Source organism: Leuresthes tenuis, unplaced genomic scaffold (genome assembly GCF_036924035.1).
Source record: "Leuresthes tenuis unplaced genomic scaffold, fLeuTen1.0.hap1 SCAF_10, whole genome shotgun sequence".
In the NCBI taxonomy this organism is placed as follows: domain Eukaryota; kingdom Metazoa; phylum Chordata; class Actinopteri; order Atheriniformes; family Atherinopsidae; genus Leuresthes; species Leuresthes tenuis.
In genome coordinates this window covers 35,229,388-35,237,378 of record NW_027325364.1, presented here as the reverse complement: position 1 = coordinate 35,237,378, position 7,991 = coordinate 35,229,388, and positions in this window count along the sequence as shown.

Below are 7,991 nucleotides of genomic sequence, written 5' to 3'. Positions count from 1 at the left end.
AGGAACCCACATGAAGAAAATAAAAAAGAAAGGTGAGTACAAAACAAACAAAAGCCGCAGACCCAGACATATGCTGACATGAGGCCATTCTTCCAGCCTTGGTACCCGCGTGAGTGTTTGTTTTTGAATGCAGTGTGGGTGTGGTACTGGCTTCTGGCCATTTAGAGTCTCCCTGTGTGGTGTGGTCTACTGTGCTCTCTGGCAGGATTCCAGTCCTCTCAGCTGTTGCCCATCATCTCCTCATTAGAGCTGTTTGGGACACACCACTGTTTATCTAGTACCTAGTTCTTCTTTTTATTCTTGTCTATCTCCTTAACTATTCTTGTGTTCTCCATTTTCTTCTTTGGAAAAATCCTGAATTGACTGATTGATTGAAACTGATTAATTTATGCAAAAGAAATTAAAAGACAGTAAAATGATAAATAATTCAAACATATGTCTAACTTCTACATTTTCCTCCAATCTGAAAAAAAAAACGATGGTGAAGACATTTTTGAAAAATAACATAATTTACAAAGACCAAGTTGATTAAATTTACACACTTTCTGACAGTAATCAAATTAGCCCTCCTCATGAAATTAATACTATAAGTTAACCAGGCCTCATAATTGAATACTGAGTTGTAACTGAATAATAACGCTATTACTGTGTTGGCTCAGCAACATGAGGAAATTTGCAAGGTGTCTGTTAATTTTTTGTTGCATTGAGTAGAGCAAATCAATAAAGCAAATCTTGTTCTGATGTGCCTTTAAGCATGCTGTATTTTTGGATGGTATAAACACTTCACAGACACAAATGGAAACATAATAAAAGTGTCAAGAGCATGCTCTTCTCCATTTCTCTAAGGCATTTAGCATCTGTTTAGCTGGAGCAACTTGATATTAATTCAAAGATCCTTTCAGTCCCTATTCAGTGAAGTTGCCACTTTACACAACGTCTTCTCATTGCTTCCCATGCATTTTAAGCAGCCAAGCTAAATGTCCTTTTCAATCATAACACTGGAACCAAAGTAGATTGGAAAATATTGTGATTAATTTCCTGTTTAAAATCAAATTGAATTGATTTAAATTTGTACTTGTTTCATGTGTGATAGTAGCCTGTGGCATACATCCAGTGTTATCAGTAAAGCATTATTACTATCAAGTCATTACTTTCCCTGGCCTTATTAACATGTGGCAATTACAAAATTATCTATTTCCCATGCTTAATATACTCAAATAACTTTTTCCTAACAGTGTAACCGCGAGAACTTCCAGAGTAAATGGTACCCTATCCTTCCACTTCCAATGCTGGAATCCTTTCACTCATATTTTCCATCTGTTTACATTCACAAGAAAAAAAATACCCTTTTTTTTGTTAATTTTCTAAGAGGCTTTGCTACTTTTACCTATAATGATTTTGGGATCCATTCTGTTATTTTCTTTTTTATTCTGTTACCCGTTGTTCTGCATTTCAGTCATCCTCTATATTCTTCCTGTTTTATTGTGAAATTAGTTTGTCCTTTTGCTTTTTGGTTACTTTTGGTTCCTGTGTTTGTTTTGTTCCTGACCTGTTTTGAGTTTAGTTCATTACCCATGCTTGCAATCCAGTTGCGGCTGGTAAGATATTTTTAGCTGGGGCTGTGCCACATCCGGTGATTGTCAAACGTTTTAAAATGAGTTAATGCAAAAATCCGTGATTAATCTCTAGGTACTGAATCTCTAGGTACTGTCACCGAAAGACGAGGCATGTTTTGATACGCTGTACTACCGAACATTTTCGTTGGTGCCTTAAAGGGGAACTCCGGTATTTTTAAACCTAGACCATATTTCTGGCATGAAATACGTTCATCCACTCACCGAGAACAGTTTGGTGAAAGTCGGCATCCTTCGGAAGATATTTAGATAACTGGAGATCCATATAACGGAGTGAACGGGGCTTAGACGATGCAGCCTCTAAATAAGGCATTATCTGTCTTTATTTCACCAATACTTTAAGACGAATGAAAGAATGAACGCGTACTATTGCACTGTTAGTTCATAGCTGCAATGTTGTTGTTATTGACGGCTGTAGGGGGGCTTATAGAGGGCTTTCTACACAACTGTCTACTGGGATGATGTCATCGATGCCCGCCGTCGCAGCACAGCTCATTCACTCCGGTAAGGACATCCATCGTACTCAAAGTTGTTGTCCACATCGTCAAAATCTGATAAATATCCTGCCATGTTGCACAAAACTATCAGCAGCAAACTATGTGTGAAGTTAGCCGACTGTCACAGAGCACGGAGTAAATAAGCTGTGCTGCAGCAGCGCGTTTTATAAATACCGGTGTTCCGGTATTGCAACTTTTGAGTTTTGTCTTTAGGAAATACCAGTAGCAGTGATTTCATCTTCTTGACATATGGATTGTTAGACTGGAGTCTTCTAACCCAGGATTTCCTTACCTGTCTATGGAGTCGGATCCAGCCAGACTCCAACCAAATACTCCGGCCACTCGGCACCACCACCGCCTTAACTATCTTGAGGAGAGAACGACATCCTCACAAAAACACTTTCAACTTAAAATCTGGAATTTTCGAGTCTCACCTGGATATTGTTGGTTTACCTTTCACCGACCACTGTGAGCCTGAGAAACAGGCCTCAACCACTTGTAAAGCACTTTATTGTAAAATCCATTTTATTTACACTCATTATGGGTTGTGAAATCCTGAGCAATCCTTAACCATATTGTTACGCAATGCAAAAGTGCAAAGACAGTCAGTATTCTATCATCTATTGTAATATATAATCTCGAAAAATTCTGAATATCTGTGTGCAAGTGACCAGTCAGAAAATCAGTTTTGGATGCCTGTGATGTTTGAGCCTTCACAAAGCAGTGCATTTAAAAACAGACATGATTCTGTCGTGAAAATCGTTGCATGAGCCAAGGAATACTGTTGGCTGTGTAATCCACAAATGCAGGTTTATGCTTTATCATACATAGAAGAAGCCATATGTGAACATGATCCAGATACGCCACCATCTTCTATGGGCCAGAGGTAATTTAAAACTTTTATGGTCAGATAATTCAAAATTTCACATTAATTTGGGAAATCATGGATGCTGTATCCCTTGAACTAATGAGGAGAGTGATCATCTGGCGTTTGATCAGTGCTCATTTCAAAAACTAGCATCTATGATGGTATGGGGGTGCATTGGGGACTGAAAACTTGCACATCTGAGGAAGACACCATTGATACTGAAAGGTTCAAGGCACATCCACATTGGCCTTATGATAGTATGTGACTTGATGTTTTTTTTACTACAGACCATGTGTAACTTTAAATTTTTGTCAGTCCTTTTTTGACATTCCACATCTTTATGAGTCATAAACCCAAAACACTATTTACTTATACAAATCTTTATATCACAATCAGTAATAGCTTCTTGCAGCAAAAAAAACTCTAAATAACACACAGTAAACTCTCAGCACAATCCAATAGGGGAGGTAGACTTTGCAGCTTGCTCGTGAACACGGTGAAGTCACATTTTTAACTCGGGTGCAGGCAAGGAATGGTAAAGGTACAGGAACACATAAACCAACTGTTGTTCTTACAGCATCTTTATTCTGCGGCAAAAAATAAGATTAATTATTTCAACTTTAGCCCCACAAGTTACCACTGTGTGATCGAGAGCATCCTAACCAACTGTGTCACAGTATGGTATGGGAGCTGCAAAGGACTGCAGCAGGTGGTGACATCTGCCCAGCGCATCATAGAAACTCCACTCCCTGCCATCGAGGATGTCCAGAGGAAACGCTGTCTGCGTCGAGCTCACAGCATTCTGAAAGACTCCTTCCACCCTGCACATAAACTGTTTTCCCTCCTGCCCTTCAGACACTTCAGGACCCTCCGGACAAGGACCAGCAGACTAAGGAACAGTTTTTTCCCCAGAACTGTCACCTTAATGAATTCTGCCCCTCGCTGACCCCTACACACCAATTCATCCACACCTCTCAACTCCTCACTGACCAAAACCATCACTCACTATAATATAGTGTTTCCCAATTCTGGTCCTCATGACCCACTGCCCTGCATGTTTTCGATGTTTCCCTCCTCCACCACACCTGATTAAAATGATCAGCTCGTCATCAAGCTCTGCAGTGGCCTGATAAGGAGCCATTCATTTGAATCCAACATCGAAAACATGCAGGACAGTGGGTCATGAGGACCGGAATTGAGAAACACTGGTATAATACTGGACTGTTCTGCACATGCACACTTTAAACAAGCTGTTTGCACAGTACTATGTACAGAATATTGCACTAGTTGAATTAGAATGTAACTACTGTTTATTATTTATGCACTATTTAATCCTCATCCCATCTGTAATTATATCACCTAATTTATCATCTGCCTATTTCCTTTATTGTAAATCATGCTATAATTCCTATGAATAGTATATCCATCTATATAATATGTTTACAACACCTCAATCAATCATTGTGTATCATTGTGTATATTTGCTCAATCATCTGTATATACGGTCTCAACTGTACAGAGATTTTCATCTGCAAATACTGTCTATATGCTATAAAAACAATCTGTACATACTCTATATACCACACTATTTAAACTGAAACTGAGTCAATTCAGTTTGGTGAGTATTGTGAAGATGCTGGAATTCTCAAGCCACATATTTGGAGTCAATCTATTTTAATAGATGGATGTAGCCAATTTTCTGAGAGGCAAATGATGATGCTTGCTGGAGGTGACAGATGCCTTACAGACTCATCCAACAGTGTGTGTGTGTTTGCAGTGTTTGATCCTACCATATATATATGGTACTGTTTATACCATGGCAACGGGGAAGAGGAGGGCTACGTTTTTCACCAACCTCGAATTGGAAATCTTAATGCGCTCATGCTCTGAGAATGTCATCAAGGCGCAAAAAGAACAACTTTACAGGCTCTGAGATTGAAGTTCTACTTTCAGAGATCCAAAAAGGAAAATCTGACATTTTTAGCAGTGTCAGCTGTGGAATTGTAGGACCTGCTAAAGCGAAGAAAGCAATTACGAGTGCTGTTAATTCCGTGTCACCTGTAGTTCGTAATGTCACCGAAATAAAGAAGAAATGGTTTGATATGAAAATGACTTAAAAAAAAAAACTCTCGCTATGGGCAGGCGCTCGCTGACTGCAAGTAAAGCATCATGATGGCACTTTGATGGGGTGGTCCATGGGGGTCTTCTGGCACCACACCTTCTGGTCTGCCTGGGATAGTTCAGGTAGTGGAAGAGCCTCGTTCATGGCAATATTGTGCAAAACGCAGCATGCCTTCTATAGAGCACCTTGTCATATACAGAGTCAAATTAACCTTCAATTAGTGCATAATTTAAGTCAAACAGAATAATATCAGCATAATTATGGGTTATAATTATATATTTATCTATTACTTCAAATTAATTAAATATACAATCCATTAGTCAAGCTAACTTGATTCGAATAACAGCGGCCTATTGTACATGACTCCTACAACAGAACTGGATCACTTGTAAATTCTGTTCGTACCTGAAAAAAAAAATGTAAATACAAAAACATTGGTGTAAAATTGGCACAAATTCTCTTAAATAACTTAAGAACTAAAAGACTTAAGAACAAATCTGTTCGTATGAAGGGTTCTTGCATGAGGCCCATTGTTCAAACAGGTAAGACCTCGGCATTGAGGTACCTCATTTTGATCATGTTTTGTGGCTATTTGACTGTGCAGTTGTTTTATCTCCAACATAATGTTGTTTTCACACACATAAATGTCTTCTCATCTCTATCATGTTTTGTTAAATAATTTAGCCTATTTAAACTAACACAGACTTCTACTCAGCCAACAGAAAGAAGGCAGATGCCCGTAAAACGGGTTGTGGCTCAGCACCACCACCAAGGCCAGTGGCTGAGGGAATCTCTGGAGGGAGTCCCCCCCCAAGACACAAGTGCCTTGTAATAGGCCTATAGAAATCTTTTTTAAGCCTATTCATACAAATATTTATTTGTCTTTTATGTCTTTTATTTTAATTGTATCCCAAGATTCCGATGGTGCCGCTCAAAAAGATAATTATCTCGAAATGCTAAAACATCTTTGTGCGGTCTGATAACCATCTCCCAACGAATATTTAATTCTCTGTGCAGTAATGCTGCACCTTCCACGGGATCGTTCAATAGCCATGTTCATGAAAAATGTCGCCTCCTACTATGCCAAATGCACTTCCAGAACGCCAAAACTTGAATGCTGACTGAATGAATGAGGAAATCAAATAGCGCGTGTTGCTGACAGAGGGCGGAGACAGATAGAAACTCCAGGTTTATTGGGAAAAACCTGAACCAGGTTAGGTTCATAGAGTCTGTTACTACGGTAACTGATCGAGAGCTTAAGTTACCCCTCTTTCACAAGTTTGAGTTATCTCCCTTTGTGAAGTAGAAAACTCAGAGTTTCCCTCATTTCAAGGTTAGTAAACTCAAAGTTTTCATTAAACCTGTCACAGTGTGCTCTGCAATAGTTTGTCATGTCACAGTTTATGTTTAATCATGTTTTGTTCTAGCCATGTTTTTCCCCTGTCACGTTCAGTTCACTCACGTCACCTGTCTAATTGTTCACAGCTGCACCTCATGTCACTGATCACTCCCTTCACAGTATTTAGCTTCCTGATTTACTTTCATTCACTGCAGAATCCTCACTATCCATTCATGCCACGCCACGCCAAAGAGCTGCATCTGGGTCCTACCTTTTCACAGTTCCTGACAAAACCTGCTTTGTGAACCGGACCTCTGCTGTCTGAACAACCTCGACAATAATATCTGCAAAAAAATATATGCTTTCTTTTCACACATGACACTGGCCATTTACACTGTTAATATATCAGGATAACATCACCAGAGGATTTATTTCCTACTTTTCTTCTCCCTACACTGGAAATTTTGGACATTCTGGTCAAAGGTGCGCTCACCTTTGTTAACACAGTGAAATGTTGGAGGAAAAGAGACAGCCCGGTGCGCTCGTGTGTCTCATAGTTCACGGACGACACCACTCTCATCAGTCTTATCTCTGATGGTGATGACTCCGCCTACAGGTGGGAGGCTGACCATCTGGTGAGCTGGTGCAACCAAAACAACCTGGAGCTCAACGCTCTAAAGACAGTGGAGATGGTTGTGGACTTCAGGAAAAACTATCATTTCCCAGGACCTCAAATAGGAGCAGAACATCAGCTCCCTCATCAAGAAAGCCCAGCAGAGGATGTACTTCCTGCAGCAGCTGAAGAAATTCAACCTGCCAAGGACAACGATGGTGCACTTTTACTCCTCCATCATTGAGTCCATCCTCACCTCTTCCATCACCATCTGGTACACTGCTGGACAAGGGCAGTCTGCAGCGTGTCATTCAGTCAGCAGAGAAGGTGATTGGCTGCAATCTTCCATCACCCCAGGACCTGTACGCCTTCAGGATTCTGAGGCATACATGGAAGATTGTGGCTGATCCCTCCCACCTGGGTCACAAACTCTTTAAGACACTCCCCTCTGGCAGGAGGCTGCAGTCCATCAGGACCAAAATCTCTCACCACACGAACAGTTTCTTCCCATCCACTACTAGCCTTATCAACAAGGCCCAGAGCCTCCCTTGACACTGACTCTCTCCCTCCCCCCTTCCAGGACTACAAGCCACATTCACGTAGCATTTTAGACATTCTGCGTTACATTAACGCTCTATTTATTTGGGATCAATTCATCCTGTTGTATATCTGCTCATTTATAGTATTTATAGCATTCAGCTTGCACAACAGCTCCTTGTTTTTTGAAGCTCTATATATATATATATATATATATATATATATATATATATATATATATTCTGTATATATATATATCTGTATTGTTTATACTTAATACTCTGCACCAACTACACCAAGTCAAATTCCTTGTAAGTGCAAACATACTTATAAACTTAAGTAATAAACTTGATTCTGAGGTCATCAGTGCTACTCATTTCA